The sequence below is a fragment of the Rhinopithecus roxellana genome, chromosome 12 (assembly GCF_007565055.1).
Source record: "Rhinopithecus roxellana isolate Shanxi Qingling chromosome 12, ASM756505v1, whole genome shotgun sequence".
Lineage (NCBI taxonomy): Eukaryota > Metazoa > Chordata > Mammalia > Primates > Cercopithecidae > Rhinopithecus > Rhinopithecus roxellana.
The window spans coordinates 28,789,829-28,815,853 of NC_044560.1; the positions used below are offsets into that span (position 1 = coordinate 28,789,829).

The 26,025-nt window shown below is 48.4% G+C and overlaps 1 protein-coding gene and 1 non-coding gene across 6 annotated transcripts in view; both read right to left on the bottom strand.

Annotated features, from left to right (window-relative positions):
* The window catches only part of CAMTA1 (calmodulin binding transcription activator 1), a 974,629-nt gene that overhangs the window by 511,195 nt on the left and 437,409 nt on the right, over window positions 1–26,025 (bottom strand). The window lies entirely within an intron of this gene.
* LOC115892431 lies at window positions 25,711–25,875 on the bottom strand. The gene has a single exon (XR_004052321.1). It is a non-coding gene; the product is annotated as a U1 spliceosomal RNA (small nuclear RNA).

Genomic DNA, 26,025 nt, shown 5'->3' on the forward strand with positions numbered 1-26,025 from the left:
TTACTGCCCTGAAAGCACCCCTTACCCGATGGACAGGGATTCGGTGGGTGAATCCCAAGCTTCCTTTCCCTATGGCTGGGGTCACTCTGGGGCTATCCCAGGCTTCCCTGCCCAGTGGCTGGGGTCACTCTGGGGCTATCCCAGGCTTCCCTGCCCTGTGGCTGGGGTCACTCTGGGGCAATCCCAGTCTTCCCTGCCCTGTGGCTGGGGTCACTCTGAGGCAATCCCAGGCTTCCCTGCCCAGTGGAGGGGGTCACGCTGGGGCAATCCCAGGCTTCCCTGCCCAGTGGCTGGGGTCACTCTGGTGCAATCCCAGACTTCCCTGCCCTGTGGCTGGGGTCACTCTGGTGCAATCCCAGGCTTCCCTGCCCAGTGGCTGGGGTCACACTGGGGCAATCCCAGGCTTCCCTGCCCTGTGGCTGGGGTCACTCTGGTGCAATCCCAGGCTTCCCTGCCCAGTGGCTGGGGTCACACTGGGGCAATCCCAGGCTTCCCTGCCCAGTCGAGGGGATCACGCTGGGGCAATCCCAGACTTCCCTGCCCTGTGGCTGGGGTCACTCTGGTGCAATCCCAGGCTTCCCTGCCCTGTGGCTGGGGTCACACTGGGGCAATCCCAGGCTTCCCTGCCCAGTGGAGGGGGTCACGCTGGGGCAATCCCAGGCTTCCCTGCCCTGTGGCTGGGGTCACTCTGGTGCAATCCCAGGCTTCCCTGCCCTGTGGCTGGGGTCACTCTGAGGCAATCCCAGGCTTCCCTGCCCAGTGGAGGGGGTCATGCTGGTGCAATCCCAGGCTTCCCTGCCCAGTGGAGGAGGTCGCCCTTCTTGTAAGCTCCAGTTCCCACAGTGGTGACTTGCAGGGGGATGGCCCTTCATTTGCATTCCTCCTCCCCCTCTTTCACTTCCACATGCCCTGACCGCTGTTTCCTGGGATAGCTTCTCAGATAAACTGTTCACACGCAAGTCTTCATCGCGGGATCTCCTTCCGGGGAAGCTGAACGAAGGCTGATGATGTGAGACAGCCACAGGGAAACCTTCTGAGAGCTCCGCTGCAGCCATGCAGAGACTTGTCAAGAAACACACGAGGACAACAGGGAGCTTCATTCTCACTACAGAGGTTTCTAGCCAAGGAAACCTTTTATCTAAGAGATTAATAGCCAGCAAAACCAAGAGCGCTCAGTGCAACATGGCAAAAAGGTCATGGGGTCAATGGAAACCTACTAAAAATTATAACAGTAAAGAAATGGGTATAAAGTTAGCTTATATTTTAATTATCTAGCCAAGAAAGATATAATATCTACATAATATCTATAAGCTATTGGCTTATAGATACATATTCTATAAAATTATATGTATTATATATATAATACAGTCTTAGTAAGACTGCATAGATTACACAGGGTAAGACTGTGTATGATATATATTATATATAAGAGAAGTATATAAAATATCTATATGCTATTGGCCTATAGATTATCAGCCAACAGCTTATAGACATTGTATGAATGTGTGTATGTATATGTGTGTGGGGGTGTGTGTGTGTGTATATATATATATATATATATATATATATCTTGGCTAGATAATTAAAATATAAACTATCGACTAGATAGATTGATGAAATGATGGAAGTCCCCATTTACTACAGAGAAACAAAATCAAATGCCTAGGCATACATTTAACAATAAATTCCCAAAACCTAAAAAGAAAATCTCTAAAAATATTCTAAAAGACACAGGAGTAAGATTTTGATTCACGCAAAAACACAACATGTCTTGGTTAGGTAGAGTCACGATCATTAAAATGTCAGTCTTCCCAAGTTAATTTATAAATGCGACGTCATAACAATGAGAATCCCATCAGGTTTTTTTTTTTTTTCTGGATCTAGAACATTTTACTGTAAAGTTTATTTGAAAGGAAGAAGCACCAAGAATAGCCAAATAAACCTCCCAAAAGAAGCCCAAGGTATAGGGGCCAGTGTTACCAGCTATTAACACATACAAGAAAACTTTTATATCTTAAAAAGTATGGAAATTACACATGCATAGACGAGCCAATGGAACAGAATAGAAAATTCAGAAATAATCCCGCTTCCATACACAAATTTAGGATACACAATTAAGGAGGTATCTCAATTCAGTGGGAGAAGGGTCAAGTTTTTCTTTCTTTTTTTTTTTTTTTTTTTGAGAGGGAGTCTCGCTCTGTCGCCCAGGCTGGAGTGCAGTGGCCGGATCTCAGCTCACTGCAAGCTCCGCCTCCCGGGTTCACGCCATTCTCCTGCCTCAGCTTCCCGAGTAGCTGGGACTACAGGCGCCTGTCACCTCGCCCGGCTAGTTTTTTGTATTTTTAGTAGAGATGGGATTTCACTGTATTAGCCAGGATGGTCTCAATCTCCTGACCTCGTGATCCGTCCGCCTCAGCCTCCCAAAGGGCTGAGATTGCAGGCGTGAGCCACCTGCGCCGTTTTTGTTGTTGTTGTTGTTGTTGTTTTTGTTTTGTTTTTGTTTTTGTTTTAAGAGTAGCTGGGATTACAGGTGCCCGCCGCCACATCTGGCTTTTTTTTTTTCCCCCCGTATTTTCAGTAGAGATGGGTTCACTGTATTAGCCAGGATGGTCTGGATCTCCTAACCTAGTGATCCACCCGCCTCCGCCTCCCAAAGTGCTGGGATTACAGGCATGAGCCATTGCTCCTGGCCAAAGAGGTCAAGTTTTTCATAAGTGAAATCGGGAGACCTAGAAGGCACACGGAAAAGACAAAACGGGGTCTACCCCTCACATCATACAGCAGCACTGATGCTAAATAGTCAAGAGATTTCAATGTAATAAATAAAATCATACTTACTCTACAAGAAAATATAGGTGAATTTCTCTATATCCTGAAAGTGGAGAAAACTTTCTTGACCATGAGTCAAAACCCAGCAACAATATGTCAAAGATACTTACATCTTATTAGATAAAAATAAAACTGCCAGACTGTTTTCCACCATGGCGGCACCATTTTCCATTCATTCCCACTAGGAATGGAGGAGGGTTCCAATTTCTCCACATCCCCCCAACGTTTGACATGATCTGCCTTTTGGATTATAGGCATCCTAGTGAGTGCATCGTGGTTTTAATTTGCATTTCCCTAATAACTAATGATGTTGAGCACCTTTACATGTCCTTGCTAGTCATTTGAATGGACATTGAATCTATTTGCATCTCTTGCCTATTGTTAATTGAGTTGTCTTCTTGTTTTTTGAGTTTTAAGAGCTCTTTACATATAATCTAGATACAAGTCCTTTATCAGACATATGATTTGAAAATACTTTCTCCCAATCCATAACTTGTCTCCTCTTTTTCTTAATGGCTTGATGGTTTATTTAAAAGAGTAAAAATTTTCTACTTTGGTAAGTTCCAGTTTATTAATTTTTTCTTTTATGAATAGTGCTTAGTCTCATCTAAGGGTGCTTTGCCTAACCCAAGGTCATAAACATGTCTTATGTCTTCTTCTAAGACTTTTATATCTCTAGCTCTTGCATTTAGGTCATGATCCATTTTGAGTGAATTTTTGCATATGGTGTGAGGTAAAGGTCAAGTTTATTTTTGTCATTGAATATCCGATTATCCCAGCACCATTTTTTGAATTTAAAAAGCCTGTTTTCTCCACCCCCAACTCCACTGAATTGCTTTTGCACCTTTGTTGAAAATAAATTGACCATAAACATAAGATTCTATTTCTGAACTTTCTCTTCTGTTCCATTGTCTATTTTTATGCCAATACTATCTATCTTGATTGTAGTAGCTTTATAATAAGTTCTGAAATCAGGGACTATAAGTCCTCCAACTTTGTTCTTCTTCTTCAAAATTGTTTTGGCTATTTTAAGTCTTTTGTATTTTCATATATATTTTAGGGTTAGCTTGACAATTTCTGAGGAAAAAAGGCTCCTAGAATTTTCATCGGAGTTGTACTGAATCTAGAAATCAATTTTGAGAGAATTGCCATCTTAACAATATTGAGTCTTCCAACCACTTCCAATTGCAAAACATGGAATGTCTTTCTATCCAAGTAAATCTGCAATTTCTTTCATTAAGACTTTGTAGTTTTCAACATATGGGTTTTATACTTTGTAACTTAAATTTATCCTATGCACTTTATTATTTTTGATGCTATTGTGAATGAAATTATTTTCTCAATTTCATTTTTGGATTGTTCATTTGTACTATATAGAAATACAATTGAATTTTGTATGTTGATGTTATCCTGTGACCCTTGCTAAACCTATTTATTAGTTCTAGTAAATTTTTTTGTAGATTCTTTAGGATAGTTTACATATATAATTAAGTCATTTGGGAATAAGGGTAGTTTCACTTTCTTCTTCCCATTGTGGATGCTTTTCTTTCTCTTGCTTTATTGCACTGGCTGGCACCTCCAGTCCAATGTTGAATAGAAGTGGTGAAATCAACACTTTGCCCTGTTCCTGATTTTAGGGAGAAGCATACAGTCTTTCATCATTAAGTATGATGTTAGCTGTATGGAAGACTTCAACTAATATGAAAAGGACTCCAGACCAGGTGTGGTGGCTCACATGTGTAATCTCAGCACTTTGGGAGGCTGAGGAGGGCAGATCGCTTGAGCTCATGAGTTCAAGACCAGCCTGGGCAACATGGCAAAATCCTGTCTTTACAAGAAAGTAGCCGGATGTGGTGGCACATGCCTGTGGTCCCAGCTACTCAGGAGGCTGAGGTAAGAGAATCACTTGAGCCCAGGAGGCGGAGGTTACAGTGAACTGAGATAGCACCACTGCACTCCAGCTGGGTGACAGAGTGAGACCCCATCTCAATTAAAAAAAAAAAAAAAAAAAAAAAAAGACTCCAGAACCAACTTGAAGAGGCTTGCACTAACCAAAGACGGGACAATTTGAACATCAACATTTGACTGAAATTCATTAAATATGTTTAAATCCATGAGTTCATAATAGTCCTCAAACAAACAAAAAACTAATTGCTCATTGTTGGAAGATGCTAGTGACCCAATACATTATTTTGAAAACTAAAAAAGTATTAAAAAAAAAAAGCAGGGGAGAATTAGGCACGTACCCTACCTTCCCTGTAAAAACTGTTCTTTTGAGTTACCAAATAGGAGAAGAAAGGACTTTCTCTATAAAAGTATTCCAGCCAATAAATGAAGAAGAAATGAGAGAATTAAAATATCATGATTTTGTAATCCCTAATGAATGAATGGATCTGGGCATGGATCATCAATGGTGGCTGACATCACAAAAGGGAGACAACCAGATAGTACGTGTTCTCCGCTATGGCTTGGATGTGTCCCCCTAAAGGTCATGTGTTGGAAACTTAATCCCCACTACAACCCTGTTGGGAAGTCAGGCCTAATAAGTGGTGATTAGGTCATGAATGGATTAATGTCATTATCTGGGGAGTGAGTTAGTTATTACAGGAGTGGCTTTTTTATAAAAGTGAGTCTGGTGGCCCCCTCCTCCTCTCTTTTTCTCATTCTCTCATTCTTGCCCTCTCTTGCCCTTCCACCTTCCACCAGGGGATGATGTAGCATAAAGACCCTCACCAGGTGCCATGCTCCTGAACTTCCCAGCCTCCAGGACCGTGAGCCAAATAAACTTCTATTGTTTATGAATTACCCAGTCTGTGGTATTCCAGTATAGCAACACAAATGGACTAAGACATCCCCTGATGGAGGTACAATTTGCTGGGGGGGAAAAAAAACAAAAACAAAAAACTTGACCTTGAAGCTATTCAGAACTCTTGCCCTAAACTCCACTTTCTACCATCTGCAGAGGGCACTGGGACATGGTATGGTAAATGATGCCATGGGGATACAGTCAGCAAAATCCAGACTATGGAAAACTCTATGGGGCAAATGACTCGGCTTCTTTAACCAATTCTCTGAGGAAGAATGAGTAAGAGAGAAAAAAAGAGCAGGAGTGTGCTGGAATGAGAACATATAGACTGAAAAAGATGAAGAAATAATCAACCAATTGCAATATGTAGACCTTACTTGGATACTGGCTGAGTCAAACTAACTGTAAAATGAAAGATGGCATTTGTGAAACAACTGAAATGTTGAACAGTGACTGGGTATGTAATGAGATTTAGAATTATTATTCATTTGTAACAGTGATCAGTGTAGTGCAGAAGTATTTTTTTTTTTAAAGAGAACTTATCTTTTAGAGAAGTATACTGAAATATTTACTGATGAAATTATACAATGTCTGAGAGATGCTTCCAAATAATGTTGAGGGAAGGAATGGGAGAGTATGGATGAAATAAGACTGACCATGATATAATAACAACAAGAATTCAAACAACCAACAATTATTGACTGCTTACCGAATAGCAGTCACTGATACAAAATTGTCCGTCCTCCCCACCGGACTGCAAGCTGTGCAAAGGCAGGGCTGTGGCACCCACGGCACCCTGCACGAATGCTTGGCCATGATAGCTGCTCAGTAAATATATTTTGTTTTGTTTTGAGATGGAGTCTCGCTCTGTCACCCAGACTGGAGTGCAATGGCACAACCTTGGCACACTGCAACTTGCACCTCCTGGGTTCAAGCAATTCTCCTGTCTCAGCCTCCCTGGAAGCTGGGATTATAGGTGCATACCCCACACCCTGCTAATTTTTCTATTTTTAGTACAGACGAGGTTTCACCATGTTGGTCACGCTGGTCTTGAACTCCTGACCTCAGGTGATCTGCCTGCTTTGGCCTCCCAAAGTGCTGGGATTATAGGCGTGAGCCAGCGCACTCGGCTCTGCTCAGTAAATATTAACTGAACGAATCAGTGAACATCAGCGCAGAGTTTCAAGCCGAGCCCCTGGGAGCCCTGGGAAGGAACCATGAAGGAATTCCTCCAGTCCTGCTCTGGAGCGAGGCTTGGTCATTCCATGTTCTATTCTTCACATGCATTAACTGCTTAATGCTCAGAACTACTTATGAGGAAGCACTGCTCTTATATCCATTTCAGAGTTGAGTACACTGAGCGTTTAAGCAAATTTTCAAGGTCAGAGGACTAGTAAGTGTGAGAGTCAAGATTCAAATCCAGACTATCTGACTTCAGCCCATTTGCTGTAAACCACCAAGTCTCATCCCTGTTGCCATTCTGTGCCCAAGCTTCAGATGTATCTCTCCCTTTGAATCCTAAAAAACCATCCAGGATTTCTTTTTTTTTTTTTTTTTTTTTGAGACGGAGTCTTGCTCAGTCGCCCAGGCTAGAGTTGCAGTGGCGCGATCTCGGCTCACTGCAAGCTCCGCCTCCCGGCTTCACGCCATTCTCCTACCTCAGCCTCCCAAGTAGCTGGGACTACAGGCACCCGCCGCCACGCCTGGCTAATTTTTTGCATTTTTATTAGAGACGGGGTTTCATTGTGTTAGCCAGGATGGTCTCGATCTCCTGACCTTGTGATCCGCCTGCCTCGGCCTCCCAAAGTGCTGGGATTACAGCGTGAGCCACCGCACCCAGCCACTATCCAGGATTTCTATAGTAAAATTTTTCACTTTAAAAAAAAAGAAATAAGACTGACCATATTAAAGTTGAATGATAACGCATATGGGAATTCATTATGCTAGTCTGTTTATATTTGTAGATGTTTGAAATTTTCCATAATAGAATATTTTTTAAAAGATTATCATGAGATTTGGAGTGAGATCTAGGTTGTATCTTAAATTTTAGCTCAGCTCCTTAAGAGCTGTGTGATCTTGAACGAATTACTTGGTCTCTCTGTTTTGGTGAGTAGGATGTGTGTAAAGTACCCGGCGTGCTGCCTATCATACAGCACATGTTCTGTGTAACTAACAGACTTGTCCTCTTTTTGTAGGGTTCTCCTGTGAGGAGTAACAGTGAGGGGACTGAAGCGAGTAATGAAATGGTGCACTGTAAGGTGCACTGGCAAACCCACCCATGGGAGAGGCCATCCCCAAACACTGGCAGCTCACAGACTCACCTATCACTTTAGGGAGTGGTATTTTTCAAATTAGGTAGATAAAAGATGATTAATAACTGAAGATCAGAGGGGTGATGTGTTCTTGAGACATTTTGCGTGTGGACATTAAGTAGAAATTTATGGAGCAACTGGGGATTGAATTGAAGACTAGGTTAATTCTGCAAAATAAAAAGTGTGGACATTCTTTCCAGTGTCTTGCTTTAGAAATCAATGCATCCAAGACAGGTCTGGTTCATGGCCCCTCTCCCCCAAACCCCTACTTTCTCTGTCACTAACCGATCATTTCCAGGACCTCAACAACCACCAATTTCATCTGTGCAGACAACTGAGACCCAGCCTGCTATTCCAGCGATCCGTGGAGTTGCGGTGGATCTTTCTCCTGTCAGCCCATTCCCCCAGTCCTGGCCCAGAGGCAGCAGATTTTGTGCAATAAGCTCTGTTCAGGGTGACCGGCTATTGCTTCACTGAATTCATAAGATCTGTTACTTGCAGCACCCCTTTAAGAACAGATGATGTCCCAGTTCCCAGTGGGACTCCAGGAACAGTATCTGCATGACTTCTAAAGAATTCTTTTACCAGCTGGAACCCAAACCCTAGGTCAGCTCTGCTCTTTCCTCCCAACGCCTTTGGTCCTATCGCTCCTGCCACAAGGCACAGGGAAGGGCCTGGCTGGAGGAAAAGGCAGTTCATGCAGTTCCAACTGCCTCCCAGCCCTGACCCCAAATGTCAATCAGGCTCCTGTGACAAGACAGGGCCTGCAGTGTCCTAGAAGACTGGACACTATTCCTGAGGCCAGTGCTGAATCTCTGTTCCAGTGGGCAGTTGGAAAATGAGAAATGTCACTCTTTATTGCAGCTTACATATTTCATGCACCTGCACCTTTCTCTCTGATCTTTCCAACACGGAATGGCCTGATTTCCATGCACCATTAGAGGTACATGGCCTGGACTAAAATGTCAGTAACAACCAGGACAACTGCAACAACAAGAAGAGCTGCTGTTTATTCTGCATGGACCTTGTGCCAGGTGCCGGAGAGGGCCCTTTACACCCATGTTTCATTTTAGTCTGACAGTCACTTTAGCTGGGTAGTACTATCTTCATTTTACACGGTGAGAAGGCTTGGGCACAGAGAAGGGAAGTAACTTCCCCAGCGTCGCACAGCTGGTAAGGGGAGAACCAGGGAATTGCCCCACTGCACCCCTTCCTGATGTCTTGTTTCAAATCCCTGGCACATCCCAGCTACCCCTCACCTTCTATAGTTATAACAATTCATGGTACTTTGGGGACCCCAAGAACTGCTCATGGCGAAACACTTCATACAGAGCAAGGACGGGCTCAACCTGATTTAAATTGTAGTTCTTCCTTTTGTTGCAAGGGGAGGGAAAAAGTGCGATGAAGGAACGAGACTCTGCTTATCTCTCCCTCGCACAAACCCAGCGAGGGCGGTAATTGATGCCTTGCACATAGCAAGGTTGACAGGACGCCACACGGAACCCCAAGAAGCCACGGCGACAGCCCGAATCTCACAGGAAGGAACTGGCTTATTGACTTTCAACCAGGAGACTTCTTCTCACTTGTTTACAGAGGTCTTCACGATTTGGGGGACACCGAGCAAGAAAACCGGTTACAAGCATTCCGCGTCCTCCCCCACACCCCACAGCCCGGCCACTCTCAGCTATTTATGGAAAGAGGGGGAAGAAAAGGCTGACAGGCCCGGCCCAGGCTGCAATCTGCCAGATATGAAAACCAATTGCTTCTCATAATAAATTCCAGCTGGAGCCACAGGAATACTAAGGACAAGGAGAAGGTAGCACCAATTTGCTTTATTTGATTAGCTCCTTCTTGGGCGGTCCAACCCCAGCTTCTTTTCATTAAAATAAGGGCAAATTGAAAATCGTAAAAGAGGTTTTCTTATCGGAGAACAAACGACTAGATAGATTGGTCGGCCTAAAAGCCCCCCACAAGCCACAAGACGGCCGTGATTGCTCCTGTTCTTGCTGTGTTCAATGGACAGGACCCAGAAGCTGGCGCCTCCAAAGAGCTTCGTTCGCAGAGATTTAGCACATGCTTTCATTTTTCTTTTCTTTTCCCTTTTTTTTTTTTTTGGAGATGGAGTCTCGCTTTGTCACCCAGGCTGGAGTGCAATGGCGTGATCTCTGCTCACTGCAACCTCCGCCTCTTGGGCTCAAGCAATTCTCCTGCCTCACCCTCCCGAGTAGCTGGGGCAACAGGCACCCACCAAACACGCCCGGCTAATTTTTGTATTTTTAGTAGAGATGGGTGTTTCACCGTGTTGGCCAGGCTAGTTTCGAACTCCTGGCCTCAAATGATCCACCTGCCTCAGCCTCCCAAAATGCTGGGATTACAGAGGTGAGCCACTGCGCCTGGCCTCATTTTTCTGAATAAAAGCAAGGACAGTCAATGGCTGTATCCTGTAGCTAGTGCTTCATGCAGTCAGTCTCATTTAATCCTTGCTATAACCCTAGGAAGGCTGACCCCAAAAAGTCAAGCAAGAGGAGAACCTGGCAGGTCGGAGCAGACCTAGATTCCATCTCTAGGGCCACGATGCTTTTGTGGAGACTTGAGAACAGGATGAGGGGTGGCTAGGGCTTCCAGAAGTCAGAGACAGAAGTCAGTTTGTATTTCTGGCCAGGCACCGTGGCTCACACCTGTAATCCCAACACTTTGGGAGGCCAAGACAGGAGCATCACCTGAGGTCAGGAGTTCGAGACCAGCCTGACCAACATGGTGAAACCCCATCTCTACTAAAAATACAAAAATTAGCCAGGTGTGGTGGCAGGCGCCTTTAATCCCAGCTACTCAGGAGGCCAAGGTGTAAGAATTGCTTCTACCTGGGAAGTGGAGGTTGCAGTGAGCTATGATCACACCATCGCCCTCCAGCCTGGGTGACAAAGTGAGACTGTCTAAAAAACAAAACAAAACAAAACAAAAAAAAAAACGAAAACAAAAAACGTCAACTTGTATTTCCCAAGATCGTTAAACTACAGTTTATTCATATAAATTGTCCCTGGAGGCTGGGCGCGGTGGCTCAAGCCTGTAATCCCAGCACTTTTGGAGGCCGAGACAGGCGGATCACAAGGTCAGGAGATCGAGACCATCCTGGCTAACATGGTGAAACCCCGTCTCTACTAAAAAATACAAAAAATTAGCCGGGCGAGGTGGCGAGCGCCTGTAGTCCCAGCTACTCGGGAGGCTGAGGCAGGAGAATGGCGTGAACCTGGGAGGCGGAGCTTGCAGTGAGCTGAGATCTGGCCACTGCACTCCAGCCTGGGCGACAGAGCGAGACTCCGTCTCAAAATAAATAAATAAATAAATAAATAAATAAATAAATAAATAAATAAATAAATAAATTGTCCCTGGAGGTCCCTGAAAAGAAGAGAGATGGTAATGACTAAGACTCACTCCAGAGTAATACTGGAGGAACACCTCCTTCATGGCACCTTCCCAGGGCTCCCAGGGCCTCAGTTTGAAACTCTACACTGACGTTCACTGATATGTTCAGTTAATATTTACTGAGCAGCTATCACGGCCAAGCATTCATGCGGGGTGCTGAGGGTGCCACAGCCCTGCCTCTGCACAGCTTGCAGTCCTGTGGGGAGGAAGAACAGTGATGCTGAGGCCCGCCCTGGGCAGGCCCCAGAGCTGCAGGAGGGGAAGGGGACCCATCAGAGACGGCGAACGAGTTCTTTTGAGAACAGCTGTCAGCAGGTGGCGATGGGCAGCCCAGAGGCCTTTCCCAGGAGGCAGCATCTGGGTGAAAACGGAAGTGAAGGCAAGGACGTGAAAGCTGGCTCCCAGGAAGGGCTTTCAGTAGAGAGCGTGGCAAGGCCCAGGCCTGAAGAGGAAGCTTGGCAGAGGCTGGCAGGCAGAGAACAGGGCAGGGGCAGGAGACGGGGCGAGAGAGCGGCTCACCCCAAGTAATGTGGGCTCCTGAACCAGGGTGGATTTTATTCTAAGAGTGATGAGAGACACGAATTAGCCAAGGGTACACGTGTATTAACAGCAATGAAGGAAAAGCGAGGACTCCGATCTTAATACAAATGTGGCATAAAATGTAAGAGAGTATAAATTAACCTGGAGAGTGCAACTTCGTAAGCGCAAGGCAAAAAAAAGCAGAGGGCACCTGACAGCATCCTACAGAGAGGCTGCGTCCAGGCTGGGGCAGAGGGATTATGACCCCCACCTCCCCGGCCCCTTGAAAAAGTGATAGTAGTAGACCAACAGATTGAAGAAAGTAAAAGTCAGCCAAAAAGAACAAGGAGAGGCACCTTCCAAACAAAGGGAACAGCACGTGCAGAGGGGTTAGATCCCAGGCCTTTGTGGGTCCTCTGAGAATTCCGAACATTGCTCTCAAGGGCATGGAAGCGACTGGAGGTTTTGAAGCCGGGAAGTGGTATGACCACTTAGACTTGGCACGTCTGGCTGCTGCTTCTGCCTCCTCTACCTTCCTAACTTGTAAACAGCAAACACTCCATAAATGCTCATCAGATGAGCAAATTAATCAAGAAACAGTAACTTTTCTTAAAAATAGAAAACTTCACTTACTACGCTGAAAGCATTTGGTCAGTGATGAGCCGAAGAAAAAGGGGTTTAAGATGAGAGAGGGTTAATGGCATCACCTGTCTTTGGATTCAACACTATCGTCAAGAAAGAGGGCCTGCCATTCCTGCTGCTTAGTGCGGCCAGGTCACGTAAGCCCCAGCCCAGCACAGTGATGGTAGCCCTGCTCCAGTGCCACCCAGTGCCTGACTCATGTTCAGCCCCACCGCTGTCTCCTCCGGCTGAAGTCCACGCCTCCCAAATGGCACCTGGTGCTTCCGTGGCCCCTCACTTGTCATATTCCAGCACCGATATTTTATTAGGAATCCAATGTAAATCTGAGAGAAAATTAATGTGTCATCTCCTAGCAGGAAGGACTAAACATCTCAATGTGACGGTCTGTTAGAGTTGTCATTTATCATTAGCATGCAATTCAAGGCAAGCTTCCCACATTCTGGTGGGAGCTTTCGAGACAATGAATCTCTGGGAATTAGCTTCTGGTCCAATTATTCCTGGTTCCCCCCCCCCCAACCTACCTAAGAGATAAATTCCATCTCAGCAGGAGGAAAAAAAAAAAAAAGAAGAAGAAGGGGAGGAGGGAGTTTGCTCTTCTCCTTTCTGGCTGAAATCAATTTTTCTCAAGGAGACAAGGCAATATTCATTTTGTGAGAAGGGAATAAGGCTGTACGCGAAAGGCCAATCAATGGAGCCGTTCTGATGAAAACTTCCTCAAATCAAATGTAGGGGAACCTCTTAATGCGCTTTGTTCTTCTTTTCCATAATCCATAACTATTAAGAGAAAGATGGGCGGAGAGCAGCTGCCGCAAAGGGAGAGCTACGTAAACAGTTGGCCCCTGCAAACACCAGTCTGTGCACCCTCCCAACCTGCTTCCGGGGCCTCCCTACGTGCCTCGCCCCGTGGTAGGCACCGGGAACAGAGTGCTACACAGGAGTGCCGTGGTCCTCAGGGAGCTTATGTTCTAGCAAGGAGATAGACCAATAACAATAAACTAATAAAACATATATGGCTATAAAGAAGATAACCCAAGATAGGAATTTTGTGCATTAAAATAGAATTGTTTTGTCTAGGAACTGTTTAAAACCTTTGGTGCAAAACATAAAAACGCACTCGGACGTAAATCATGCTCCTGGTTCCAAAGCAAACAGGACAACTGGGATGAATGGGCAGATATCCGTGTCTCCTGGGAGGCAAGAGCCAGCCATGAGTGCTGAGAAGCCCGGGGCAGCCCTGTGCAGGCACAGCCACACCTGGGGAGTCCAGGGTGCCTTGGCTCAGCCACTGAGACTGGGATTCCAGGCAACCGTCCCTGCATCTGCTGGCCAACCACATGGTCCCCCAGCCCCATAGGCCAGGGACAAAGGGCTGGAGGGTCCTGGATCAGGAAGGCACCCTCTGCCCTGGAGTCCTCTAACAGGCCCTGCTCCCTCTGCAGGGCCCACCCCCATCAGGGAGAACGAAACCAGCCTCCGATGGATGGTGTCTCCCAGCCAAGTCCTCCCTGGCATCGCGTGCATCGGCATCATGAAACTTGGCAGGCTGAGCCATCCCTGCTGCTGGAGTCTCCATGAGGGCAGAAGCTATGCTTGCTCTGTTTGAGCTCCCAGAAGACTCTATGAGGGCAAAGGCCATGCTTGCTTTGTTTGCGTTATTAGAAGCTTTTCCTTTAATCTGCACAATCCTGTCCAGTAGGATTAGATCCCCGCTTGACAGAAGAGGACAGCACATGTCGGAGGCCAAGCAGTGACCCGAGGGAGCCTGCACTCGGTCCTGTCTGGCTGCCGCACAGGGAAGCTGTCATCTCCATCTCATCAGAGCCACATAGCGGCTTTGATTAAAAATCTCGGCTGGGCGCAGTGTCTCACACCTGTAATCCCAGCACTTCGGGAGGCCAAGATGGGTGGATCACCTGAGGTCAGAAGTTCAAGACCAGCCTGACCAATATGGTGAAACCCCGTCTCCACCAAAAATACAAAAATTAGCCAGGCATGGTGGTGGGCACCTGTAATCCCAGCTACTCGGGAGGCTGAGACAGGAGAATTGCTTGAACCTGGGAGGCAGAGGTTGCAGTGAGCCGAGATCACGCCGCTGCACTCCAGCCTGGGTGACAGAGTGAGACTCTTTCAAAAAAAAAAAAAAACCTCTCTCTCTCTCTCACACACACACGCACATTAAGCCAGTATGTGATGAATGCTGGGGGTCACGTGGTGCCTGCAGCGCCCCCCTGAGCCAGCCTGCCTGGCTTCCCTGGACTCTCCTGCCATCCTCCTCCTCAGCCTTGCCTGGACACCATCAGGTTATTTCCAAGCTTCAGGCCCACATCAAGGGGCCAGAAATTTGCCTGGGCAGATCCCCCAGGGGCCGCTTATCCTACTCAGGGAGGCAGCCACCAGGGCTCTCATCCCACGATCAGACTCGACGTACCTCGAGTTGGGATTCCCTCTCGCCATGTGACCCAACTGGCCTCCTTCCACCTCAGATGCAGCCATGGCTCCTATTTGCTGCCACACCCTCCAGGTTCCCGGGGGTTCCCTCTGTACACTGGTTCCCCCAGCCGTGAGCATGGTGCTGAGTCACTCTGGGTTCAGGGAGAGAATCCCACTGTGTGCCCACAACAGGACAGGCCTGAGGGCCTCAGCCACCAGCTCCTGGAGACATTGCGGGCTCCAGTCCCTTGTGCCATCTCCCCGACTGGCGTGGCTCCCAGGGGCTGGGTCTGGATCCAGGAGTCACCTTGGCTGCCCTGCCTGGCTGCTCTTCACCTGGGCCAACAAATAAGGATGCTTTCCCAGTTCTCTCCGGCATGGGCTCCTGAGCTGAAGAGCCTGAGGGATAACCCTCCACCCCCCACCTCCTTGTTGGCTGAACAATGATTTTCTCCCATACCTGAGACAGCCAACTGCAGCCACTCTGCCAGGACTAACACTAGAATCAGAGGAATGGCTTTTGGTACAGACAACTGGGCAATGAGGCAGAGAGATTCAGGGGGATGTTCCAGATGGTGGGAGATAAGCAGGTAAGGCACTTTCCATAGAGCCTTGCGGGAGGGTGGGTCAGCCCAGAGCAGCAGCCCAGCAGGACTCAGAGGCCAAGATCCACAGCCCCCAGGAGCCCAAGAAAGCGGGGAGAGGGTGCAGGCTCAGAGCTGGGGTTTGCCAGTGCCCTCAAAGACTCTTTCTTCCTCTTCCACCCTCCTCCCCAGACCCTGGCCTCATTCTTGCTTCCCAGAGCTCTCTCAAATTGCCAAGGCCTTCTTTAGTTTTTCAGGAGGGCCCGGGCAACCAAAAGCGCAGCTGTGGATCATTAAGCTACAATTTCAAGCCTAGGCTTCAGGGCCAGGCCAGGAGCCAGGCCAGGCAGGGCTTTCCCCAGATGTGGCGGGGGACACCCTAGGAACCAGCTTTCTGGGCGCTCCTGTCCTTCACAGGCTCACATACCTCGGCCCTTTCTCTGGCCTCTCAGAGCTCCTTGGGGTTAAAGCGCCCCAGGAACACTTCACCAGGGCCTTCAGGGCATTCCTTGGAGCTTCAGGGCCCAACCAGCCTCTCAAAACCCCGGGAAGGAACATCTGGATGTGAGTCATCATGAATACCAGGCGCCACTTTCCACCAATGGTCATCGGGGAGCCGTGGGACTACGTGGGTTAGTTTCTTCTTTTTCCCTATCTGTAGCTCCACTTTTCTATAATGAACATCAACTGTTTTATAACCAGAGGAAAAAGAAAGAAACATCCTCTGTCACTGAAGAATTGAGTTCTTCATGGACGCTGAAGCCCAACCCCCGCCCTCTGTGCCCCAGCTCATGGGCTCACTCCCTCCAGACTGGCTCTTGCCTCCTCCCCGCCCTCCTCTCCTTCTGTCCTTCCCCCTCTCCTCCTCCCCTCCCCTCCTCTCTTCCTGCCCTCTTCCCTCCTCCTCTCCTCAACCTCCTCTCCCCTTCTTCACCTCCCTCCCCCTCCTCCAATCCTCCCCTTCTCACCCCCCAACCTCCTCTCCCCGTCCTGCAGTGCTAATCCCCTCAAGTCTAATGAGCATACTCTGCACTTCCCGGTTGGAAACACAAGAGTCCAGAGTTGTTTTTATTTTTATTTATTTATTTGTTTGAGATGGAGTCTCACTCTGTCACCCAGGCTGGAGTGCAGTGGCACGATCTCAGCTTACTGCAAGCTCCGCCTCCTGGGTTCATGCCATTCTCCGGCCTCAGCCTCCCCAGTAGCTGGGATTACAGGCGCCCGCCACCACGCCCGACTAGTTTTTTGTATTTTTAGTAGAGATGGGGTTTCACTGTGTTAGCCAGGATGGTCTCCATCTCCTGACCTCATTATCTGCCCACCTCGGCCTCCCAAAGTGCTGGGATTACAGGCGTGAGCCACCGCACCCGGCTGAGTCCAGAGTCCTTGAAGAGGTCTCAACACCACCCTGGCTATGTAGGGCTGCATGATCACGGGACTTGGTCTCTGGATTTCGATAACTGTACGTGAATTGAGTGGAAGGTGTTTTGGTCAATGGGGACCTCTGTGCCTCCAGAGCTCATAAATCAGAACCCTGTGGTCTAACAGCCATGATGTTCCCCTAATCATGTTACTGCAATATTAACAAGGCTGTTTAATGCAACCAGTTCCTTCTAAATTGTCACATAAAAGTTTGGTAAATGTCAGACATATCATTTAATAGAAAATGATGTTTTACTGCCAGGGGAGCTAGGTGGCTGAGAAGATGAGTATAAAGCCTGGCAACGACCTTTGGCAGGTTTGAGGGACAGAGCGCTGTCAGCCTGGGGCTCCTGCCTCAGCCCTTCTTTCTTGCAGTCAGCAGCCACCCCGAGTTCCCCGTGTGCAGGGCCCTGGGTGCGGAGTCCTGGGGAGGGGAGGGGCTAGAAGAAACAGCTCTTCCTGTCCTCATGCAGCGTACAATCCTGTTGGAGCAAGAGGGACTACTAGGTTTTCTGAGTCACTGGTCACTGCTCAGGATGCCCCTCGTTGTAAAAGATCATTACCCCCATTTTAGGAAACCCAGGTAGCTCCCAGGAACATTGGCCCACACAGGAGCAACTTGACGTTTACAAAGGGATGAGTTCGGCTGGGAGCGGTGGCTCACGTCTGTAATCCCAGCACTTTGGGAGGCCGAGGCAGGCGGATCACCTGAGGTTGGGAGTTCAAGACCAGCCTGACCAACATGGAGAAACCCCATCTCTACTAAAAATACAGAAAAATTAGCCTGGCGTGGTGGCGCATGCCTGTAATCCCAGCTACTCAGGAGGCTGAGGCAAGAGAATCGCTTGAACCCAGGAAGCAGAGGCTGAGGTGAGCCGAGATCACACCATTGCACTCCAGCCTGGGCAACAAGAGCAAAACCTCCATCTCAAAAAAACCACAAAACAAACAATAAAACAAAGAGATAAGTTCACAGAAGCAAAGTAGCATCTTGTAAACTACTTATAAATGGCGTTAGTATCCTGTAAAAGGGGTTCGTCCCACTAATTTGGGCGGACAGGGGCATAGAGATGGACAGAGTGACATTCCCCACAGCCTAGTTTATGATATTAAGAGTGTGGAAACCCTTTAAAAATGGCTTCAGTTGGCCAGGCATGGTGGCTCACGCCTGTAATCCCAGCACTTTGGGAGGCCGAGGCGTGCAGATCACGAGGTCAGGAGATTGAGACCATCCTCACTAACATGGTGAAACCCTGTCTCTACTAAAAATACAAAAAACTAGTCTATGTTCTATGTGGTGGCAGGCGCCTGTAGTCCCAGCTACTTGGGAGGCTGAGGCAGGAGAATGGTGTGAACCTGGTAGGCAGAGCTTGCAGTGAGCCGAGATTGCGCCACTGCACTCCAGCCTGGGTGACAGAGTGAGACATCATCTCAAAAAAAAAACAAAACAAACAAACAAACAAAAAAAGACCAGTCAACTCCTTTGATAAATGAATCACAGGATATTGATAGAAAGAATAGTACATAGTTATTAGAAAAAATGTGCGTATCTGTATTTGTTAACATGGAAAGAGTTCTGTGATTTAAAAAAAAAAAAATTGCAAAATGGAATGCATGGTGAGATGTCATTTCTATAGAATTCTTCACATACCCAGCACTTATATATCTATGTGTGCATAAGGAAAAGTCCGGAAGGATGGTGTTCTCTAAAACCTTGACCCCGGCTATGTCTGGGAAATGGGACTTCAGAGGATGTTTGTGAAGTTGGTTGCTTTTTGTTATATCTTTCTGTGTGGTAAGAATGTTCTTCAATGAGCATGTTCTATCTTTGTCAAAGAGGAAAATGTGAAATGAAATTAAAGGACAAGGATTACAGCATGATCTCAGCAAGCATTCACCGGGCACCTGCTGTGCGCCCAATCCTAGGGTTGTAAAGGTGATGAAACTCAGCCATTGCCTGGAACAGCTTGAAGGCGAGTGGAAATCACAGATAACAGAAAGATGATTGTAATTCCACAAGGGGCAGGCAATGAGGGCGGGATGGCGAGGTGGGAATTTGAGGGGAAGGCAGTGAGCTTTGTGTCACCCCCTTTTACTGCAATAAACTTTGGCCTGCATGCCCCCTAAAAGCAGGTTCTTCGGAGGCATGTGTTGGGCCTCAAGGAAAGTTCTCACTGAGCAGAGTTAAAAAGCCCCTTTTGGATTCTCAGGGGATGTGGGGACAACTGAACTCAAAGCCAGAGAAGGCAAGAAGCAAATGCCTACCTCAAGGGGCCGTGGGCAGGCGCTGGGCTGAACACGCCAGGCCATCCCACATCTGCCATCCTAGGACACCCCCAAGAGGGGGTGCTAGGATTCCAACCCCTGAGATGAGGAGTCAATGGCTGAGAAAGGTTCGCTGCTGGCAGGGACCCTGTAGGGAGTGAGTGGAGGAGCTGCACTGGAACAGGCGAGGGGATGCGTTTCCGTCACTCACCGTCTTCCTGCAGGGAGACTAGACCCTGAACTTCTGAGCTGGAAATGCCACTGTCGAGGGAACTCTGAGCCAACCAAAAGTCTATGATTACGCGCCTGTGACCTTCTCCAGAGACAGACTGATGCAGAGAAGTGAACCCCCGAAATCCTGCTAAGTGTCTGGGCTTCCACCTGTTTCTCTGGGATAGCTGTCAACCCCGCTGGCACATTGCACTGAGGTGCCGGCCTCGCCTCTCTTGATGGGTTGTTGATGGACCCTTCCAAGTGTTCTCAGCAACATCCCACCCACATCCCCAGGAAAGGGAAGCTCCAAGTTCCGGAAATCCAATGCCTTAAATGAATAATTCCCAGGGCCAATCGGAGAAAAGGCTCCCAGGATACTGCTGGTGGGGAGGGAAAGGGTGACAGTAGAGAAGAGGTCTTTGTGGATAATAAAAGAGATCTGCTGGCCGGGCGCGGTGGCTCACGCCTGTAATCCCAGCACTTTAGGAGGCCGAGGAGGGCAGATCACCAGGTCAGGAGATCGAGACTATCCTGGTTAGCAAGGTGAAACCCTGTCTCTATTAAAACATACAAAAATTAGCCGGGCATGGTGGTGGGCGCCTGCAGTCCCAGCTACTTGGGAGGCTGAGGCAGGAGAATGGCGTGAACCTGGGAGGCGGAGCTTGCAGTGAGCTGAGATCCGGCCACTGCACTCCAGCCTGGGCGACAGAATGAGACTCCGTCCCAAAAAAAAAAGATCTGCCAACATCAGTAAGAATTTGCCCCGGGCTGCAGTGCCCTGCCCAGCTGGTCCCTTACAGCCCCTTCCTGACTCTTCCTAGCCTCTCCTACAGCCTCCTCATCTCAGCCAAGGAGACACTGGACGATGGGGTTGAGGCGCCTTCTGCTATCAACTGGCTGCAGCAATGAGGGTGCAGCTCATGTGACCCGAGAATCATCAGGGCAACAGCCTGTGCAGGTGGCAGTACGGGAAGCCAAAGTGCAGTGGGCAGGGTGCCAACAGACCATCCAGACCACATGCAGCAGTTACGGAGCAGGGCCCTCGGCAGCGGGGTGGGGAGGCACATCCACCAAACACTCCCACATCAAGAGCCCCAGGTGGGTTTCATCAGGTCCCCACTAAGCCTAGAGCCTTGCCCTTGGCAATCAATGACACCAGTGGGGAGGCACGGGTGTCACACCTCCAACCTGGGACCCCGCTTGAGCAGGGACGGAATTCATGAGTTTTGCGCTCCTGTACAAAACGATGATGTTTAAAAATAAAACCCGTACACAGTCGATTTCCTGAAAAATAATAATAATAACCTTAACTTTAGCAAGTGGAAAATAGTTTTAGAAAACTGTTTTGATCCTGGATCTCATTGGGAACATGAAAACCTTCTGAGATTCAGCCAGCTGCTGGTTTTTCCACTTCCCTTTGGGTGGACGCTGAGCCATCCAGCTGTGGCACCCCTGCCAACTGGGATGAGAGCCTGCAGAGCGGTGCAAATTTAGGCCATCCAGTGGAAAGCTTGCCAAGTGCCTCGGCCACTGGGCACAGCCTGACCTTCAGCAGCGATTATGTTTCCAGCTAAGCCTGCAGCCTCTCCTGCAGTAAAAGGAGACCGACAAGACCCAAGGCCTCCACCTGACAGAGCATCATTCTCCCTCCCACCAGGTGAGGTCCAGGATGGCTTGAACACTCTGACTTTATGTAAAGGTGCTACAAACGTGGAGGTGCCCGATCCTTTAGATAACTGCATGTCGTGTGGGTTCATGGTAGTGATTATGATTAAGATTAGTCTGTGGTCATTACACACCCAGAAGATCTCTGGTCATCTGGAGTGATCGAGTTATTCAGGAATCTTCCATCCTGCCCTCTAACAACTGCAGTGAAGATGGGATGATGCCTTCGTGAAATTACCCACAGGCCCCAAGGAAAACCTGAGAACTAATAAATACATGTAAATACATCTAATAAAATAAAATTTGAGATTAAAAGGAATCTCGCTTGCATATTCATGAACCACGTAGAAACTCAGATGAGCTCTTCTAAGCTCCTTATTCATGGGGAGTCAGATTTAACATGTGCTGGGATGATTGCTTAGCAAATATAAGCCTGGCAACGGCACATTCATCCATGAATTCATTGGACAAGTATTTATTAACTGTCCCTTTGCATTACTATTTATTTTGCATATTCCTCCCTCTTTGCAAACCCAGGGCCTCATATAAATGGCAGGCACTCACCTGTTGACAATGCTGGTGTTCTGAGGCCCTAGAAAGCATAACCCCTGACCTCAGGTTGCTTGTATCTGCTCAAAGAGGTAAGAGTCACTTCCTCCATGAAGCTTTCCTGACCCCACAGGACCCTGTTAGGTGACCCTAGTATGCATTTGTCAAGATTCTCCCTGTTAGCACCTACCCCCCATCACACATTCACACACACATGCACACACTCACACATGTACGCACACAATCTCACATATACATACTCACATGCACATGCACCTGTTCCATTGTCTCTATCCTCTCCTGCACTGTAAGTTTAGGGCAGGCAGACACTGAATCTGCTTTGCTCACCCTAGCCTGACATACACATGTAGGAAACATTCAATACATCACTGGATGAATGAAGCAAGAAATGAATGGTTGGATGGGTGGGTGCGTGGGTGGACGAACAGGTAAGTAAAGGCAAGGCAAAGTCCTAAGATGTGGCCCAAGGAAAGATGTATGAGGGGGTGACCCACAAGGGCAGGAAGGAACAAGGGTGTTGGTCATCAAGGGAAGAAGATCAAGAAAAAAAGGTTTGAGATCGTAAGGACAGTGAAGACTTGGCACAAGGTGAGTTGATATTTTCTGGTCACTTCTGTGCCACACAGGGTGCTGGGCATCTCATGAGCATTACCCTGGATCCTCACACCTGCACCTGGGGCAGATATACCCATGTAGAAGAGGAAGCTAGGCTTAGCAGGATAAGCTGGCACCACTGCAGAGCCAGCATGTGGCAGAGTCAGGATTGGAGACCAAGTGGGCCTGACCCAAGCTCCCTCCATGAAGACCAATGGGCATCCTCTGGCCCAGGGACTGTTGCCATCAGGTGGGACTGTTGCCATCAGGAAAGAAGAGAGTGTGCTCCAGGAGGCAGCTCTAGGCAGTGCACAGGGATGAAACAATCGGCACGGCAGCCGGGCTCCTTGGAACAAAGAGAAAGGGCTGGGGCTGCCTAGGGAGGACCCAGGATGCATGACCCACCCCTGCCCACAGAAACATAGCTCACTCTCCATCTGAGCACAGCCACTATGTCATGGGATGATGTGGAGCCAGGGAGGGAGGCAAGGACACGTTCCTAAATAATATCCTATTTTATAGTCAACAGTCAGGCAAGAGAAAGGGAGAAAGAGGAGGACAGGAAGACAGCGAGATGCAGAAAGGATTGAGTGTTCCATGAGGATCGAATCTCAGCTTCCCCGCAGGTACACTGAGACAGAAGGCGCAGGTCCTCACAGCCAGAGCGGCTCATGGAGCCGGCCTGGGCGATGTCTCATCACCCAGATGGGCACAAAGAAAGACAGGCTTGCAGGGTCCCGTGGCCTGTCTGACACAGTGCCCATGGGGTTTTCTCAAAAGCATCATCTATTTAACCGATGGCCCCGAAGTGTTTCATTTAGCTGGAAATCGTGCTTGGTCCATTTCCCAGATCTCACTGACATTATGAGAAGCCGGCAAAATGCGTCTGGCAGCAGAGCAGTTCAGCAACCCATCACCTCGAGTCACAGTCCTGTCGCCCCTGTTTGGAAAGCAGACAGTTCAGATGACTTCTAGAAGGCAGAGTCACTGCTGCCTCCCAGGCAAGAGAGGATTACAGGAAGCATGTGTGTGTCTGTGTATGTGTGTGTGTGTGTGTGTGTGTGCGCGTACCAGCCTGTGAACATGCCCTCTGAAGGAAGGCAGGGGTCACCCATGGTGCAAGGCAGTCACCGTCCTCCCTGACCATGGGATAAAACCTTGCCATTTATCTTATTTAATCCTCCCACTAGGCAGGAATCATTACCACCAAACTATTTCTGAGAAAGTCAAAGCTTAGCCGGTTCATGTGGCCCCAACTCCACAGCCAGCGAGGAGCAGGGCTGAGACTGTAACTCAGCACTGTCTGAATCCAAAGGCCAGGCTCTCACTGAGACCCCACTGTCCCCCACCCTGTTCCACGGGCCTGGATTGGCGCTTCACGATGCATTCACTGGTCTGCCTGGTACCATATAAAGAAGAGTCAAGTCCCATCACCAAAGAAATTTGCAGAATTCTCGGTGAAACACAACAGAACAGTTTTGATTCTGGAGGGACTTCCTGGAGGCCTTCAAAGGCTAATGCACGCTATGGAAACCCGAAAGCCAGAGCAATGGCTCTGCTTGTGAAAGCCCCCAAAGGCAAGACTCTGGGTGTGTTACCAATTCTCCAAGTCTCGCACAGTCTCTGGCACAAGGTAGGAGAGTGCAATACTCATCAAGTGCATGAGTGAATAAATGATGAATGAATGAACAAGTAACTAAATGCCATGAATGAGAGTTCTGTCTAAACATTAAAAAAAAAAAAGAAGAAGAAGAAGGCTCTGGGGAAAAGGCCCCAGCATCTCTGCTGTCATGGAGTATTCCTGCTGCCCAAGCTCCTCTCATAGAACCTGGCTCTTCCTGTGCTGCCTCCAGTGTTCCACAGGATGGGTTCTGAGAAAGCCGGGCCATTCAGCTGTGCTGGTGCCATGTGGGCCTTCAGCACTTCCTGCCCTGGTTCTCCCACCTGGTGGGCTCTAGGAGGAATTCCCCATGAGGGCACAGCAGAAGCTGACTGACAGCCAGGTGGGAGGGAGACCTCCTGGGCCCAGCCAGAGGGGCCTAGGGAGTGGGAGGCAGGAGTAAGGACCTCAGTGACCCTGGAGATCGCTCCCCATATGTCCTTATCCTCTTAACCATTTCCTCTCCATGTCCAGGCACTCGTGGGAAGTTAAAACCCAAAGTTGGACCCATGGTGCCAGGTCAGGGGACAGCAGGTGCCGCCTGGGTGCCCAAGCACAATTCCTTTCTCCCTGTCTGACTCAGCCTAAGAGTGGCTCTCATTTTGAAAATGCAGCTCAGATGTTGGCTGCATCCCATTGGAGAAGCTGTCTGAGGCCTTTGCCATCCTCTTGAGAGATCTAAAGCCACAGAGCCGAGGTGGTCCCTTTTTCTGGACCCCACGGAGAACAAGAGAAGACAGGGCAGCACCGTGGGGACACCAGGTGACAAGACTCAGCAGTGGTCTCAGAGGAGACAGAAGCTGTCTTTACGGATCTGAATGCTCCCGGGAATGGGGTATCCACCCAGAGAAAAAATAGGCCAGGCCAGGATCCCTGAGCCCACAGCAGGCGAGACTCAACCCAGCAGAAGGCGGGTTTGTAAATGGAACTTTCCCAGCGTGCCTGGCCTCTTTCCATTATTCTTCTGGGCCCAAAGTACAGACACTTTACAGGCTTTCCCTGTCTTTCGTGGGGGCCTGGGATTTCTCTACTATAATAACTCATAGGTGGTCTATTTCCAGAACAAAGATACTCCATTTATTCATCTCACAAACATTCTTGACCCCCTGCGATGAGTCAGGTGTGGCGCCTTTCCCAAGCCAGGCAGAGCTGAATCTCTGACTCTGGTTTCGGGCTTTGTATGAGAACTCTTTAAAAATATGGTTGGCTGGCATCTTAGTCAGCTCAGGCTTCCATAACAAAGTACCAGAGGCTGGGTGGCTTAAATAGCAGACATTTATGTCTACAGGTCTGGAGACTGGAAGTCTGAGATCAAGATGCCAGCCAGTTCCATTCTTGGTGAGGGCTCCCTTCCTGGCCTACAGGTGGCCACCTTCTCACTGTGTCCTCACAAAGCAGGGAGAGAGCTCTAGTATCTTCCTCTTCTTTTTTCTTTGTTTTGGTAGAGATGGGGTCTTCCTATGTTGCCCAGGCTGGTCTCAAACTCCTGACTTCAAGCAATCCTCCTGCCTCAGCCTTCCAAAATGCTGGGATTACAGGTATGAGCCACCGTACCCGGCCCCTCTTCCTCTTCTTATAAGGGCACTAATCCTATCATGGGGCCCCACCCTCACAACTTCATCTAAACCTAATTACCTCCCAAAGGCCCCATCTCCAAAGACTATCACAATGGGGTTAGGGCTTCAGCATATGGATTCTGGAGGACCACAGATATTCAGTCTATAGAAGATGGTGAGTCTTTTTTTTTTTTTTTTTTTTAAGAAAAAACTCAAATGTCAGGAGAGAACACAGACACAGTCACCCACTACCACAAATGATGCAGTGAGTTTCCCACGTTTGGGGAAATCGCAAGGATCAACACATCTAGCATGCAACGGATAAGCCTCACCCTGGGAGAACTGCCTTCAGGATCCTGTTATATCTCCCCTGCCAGTCAAGCATGGTGGGTCCCTTCTTGATAGAGACCTACACGCATACACACGTAACAGCCGCCAGATCACACTCACCCCTGGCAGCAGAATGGCAACGCTCCCTCCCATATGCCACAATAGTAAAAGGCTCGTTGAGTCCAACCCCATAAATACAGAAACA